The sequence below is a fragment of the Dendrobium catenatum genome, unplaced genomic scaffold, assembly GCF_001605985.2.
Source record: "Dendrobium catenatum unplaced genomic scaffold, ASM160598v2 original_scaffold_67303, whole genome shotgun sequence".
Lineage (NCBI taxonomy): Eukaryota > Viridiplantae > Streptophyta > Magnoliopsida > Asparagales > Orchidaceae > Dendrobium > Dendrobium catenatum.
The window spans coordinates 915,056-917,912 of record NW_021385752.1 but is presented as its reverse complement, the minus strand read 5'-3'; positions in this window follow the sequence as shown (position 1 = coordinate 917,912).

The following is a 2,857-nucleotide window of genomic DNA, read 5'->3' as shown; positions in this document are numbered from 1 at the left end:
ACTTCTCGAGGGTTTGAGAAAGTTTATTCTGTATCGTAAACTCAGTCAAACTATGAATTTTATATCTGATGGGCATCACTCTTCTATTGATAAGGTGAATTGCATGCTTTTGTTGCTATGGTGCTCTATGTATTATTTTTGAAGGGAGAAAAATGCATTGCAAACTGTTTTAATATTTCCACTACCATTAAGGTGAATATCACAAAGGCTGCATCACTTAAGTTTATGAGATGGAAAAAGGAAAAGGGTTTCATAAAGTTGTTTTGATTTTGGACTGTGTTGCTGTAACAACCCAAACATTCAACTATTGAGATATTATCTGCTTTGGCTTAAGAACATAATTATTAACTTCCTAGTAGATCAACCATCCAAGAATTGCTCTAGGATGAGCATGCTTAACTCCAGAGTTTCCTACCTAAATTCCAACAACTACACAAAAAGGTGTTATGTTGTGTCACATTGTTTAAGAGTTTAGCTTTCATTTACTTAAGAGGTTTCAGAATTGCCTCATCTTTCATCCATTTGTGGTTCTTTGGTTAACTTTTGCTAGCTGCCTATATGGATATTGGGTTGTTCGAATTTTTGCTGCTACTCTATCAGCCAGGCCTTATTTCTTACTCTCTTATCTGCATATTCGACTATTCATTCTCTTTTGGACTCACCAGTATTGCTGTTTGGTGCAAAGATTGGTTGGTATTTTGGGGCTGGGATAATCTAGCATCCATCGACCCCTGGATGGTGGCTCTTTGCAACATTCTTTTTAAATGATGGCATACCTCGCAACTGGGGGTTTTTGGATGGTTTTTGTGGATGCAATGCTATATTAATAAGCCCTATGGTTGCCTTTTAGCTTGTTATAGGGTTGTTTTGTGGATTCTTCTTTCTCTTTGCTATCTTCTGGTTGTTTCTTCCATCAATTTTTATTGAGCTTTGACTCTTTTTTGCTACCGTATTTTGTTTTCACAATTTTGCTTTTTAATTGCAAACACAATCTCACTTGTAACTAGTTCTTTATAAATGGAATTGGGCTTTGCCCTTATTTTTCAGAAGAAAAAAAATGCCAAACAATTTAAGGAATTCCTAGATAATGGCCCAAATATGCTACTTCCGTTTATTTATAATATTTGCCCTACTCATGTAGATAGAATGGAATCGTTACAACTAAAAAAGCATCTGGCCTAGCGTTGGGATAGAGAAATTATTGCGTGTGGAATCCGATCACAACAATGTGTTCGGTCTGTAACAGTAGCCAATAAAAATAAAACGCGTGGCGTGCTTACGTGGAAAGTTAAGGCCCGACTAGTTTGTAGGCCCGCCCAGTATATACAATGAAAAAGGCGGAAAATTTTAACATTTTCCAAATTCAACATTTCGGCCATTCGCTCCATTACTCCGGAGCTTCCAGCAAAAAACTCTCGCTGAATTCTTCCAGCAATCTCTTCTTCTCATCATGGACATGGAAAAGGATTCACCTGCAAAGAGAAAGGTGCGAAAATTCTTATATTGACATAAAATGAACTACGGATATCTTTGGTATTCAACGCGTATTTGCTGAAGAAACCAAAAAAAAAATTTAAATCATTCCTAGTAACTATAAAATTTTAAATTTATCTCACCATTCTCGTTCTTTCTGCGTATTTTCTTTGTACCCAATGTGTATAATCTGCGTAAACTTCATTTACTTTCTGCGTATATGTTGAAGACAAAACCTAACTTTTTATAATAAGTACTTTTGATCTTTAAATCATAAAACTAAACTTCCAATAAACAAAAATGATTAATGTACCCTAAACCATAGATTTCTGGTGATATTTTTCTCATCCTTTGCGTACATCGCGTATGGTATGCGTACATAACGCGTATGGTATGCGTACAGAACGCGTATGGTATGCGTACTCGTTGCGTATGGTATGCGTATTTTTTGTTGCGTTTTATATGCGTATTTATAATATGCTTCTCTAAATTAATTATAGTTTCTTATTCTACGCAGATTTACGTCCGTCCTATATCATATAGATGCTATGTTTCAACTTTCAGAACAATGTGTGATACATTTTCAGATATAATTCCTGTTGAAATTGAAGAAAAATTAAAGGAACTTAATATTTATCAATTTCTTCAATTTCCTGGATTTGAGCAAAATGCCCCACTTATCTACCAGCTGCTGACAATGTGGAACATTGAAAAGCAAAGCTTCATTATAGAGGGCCATGTTGTCCCTTTCACAGCTGATGAAGTGGCCCTCCTCACTGGACTACCAAATAGAGGTGAGGAGATTACTTGGATGACCTTGCCGACTTCAACAATCAGCTCAAAGGATATTAAGACTGAATTGTTTGAGTTGACTAGGGAAAGCTCCCCAGATACCATGTTGAAAACATTTATTATGTATTTGTGTTCTAATTTATTTTTCCAACAAACCAACTTTAAAGTTCCTAAGATGCTTAAGACAATAGCAAATAATGTTGATGATTTTTCATCAATTAACTGGGCATGGGCAATTTGGGAATGCCTAGTTACAGATTTTAATAATGTAGCTATGAAGATCTCAAAAAACAGGCCAGCGGGTTATGTCAATGGATTTGTGCCACTGCTTATTGTGAGTGCTAAAATAATTCTTATTAAACATTTTAATTGACTGATTGTTTTGCTAAAACTAACTGAGAATATCTAAATTTTATGCAGGTTTGGTTTTTGGAGCACACTTCCATTCATCTCCCAAAGTATCCTGACAGAAGGCCCCGTTTCCTTCGATGGTCTGATGATATTGTATATAACACTGAGAAGACTGACAAATTATTTGTTAATTTAAAGAGAAGACTGGTATTTATTATAAAAAGTTTTACATATTGCTTAC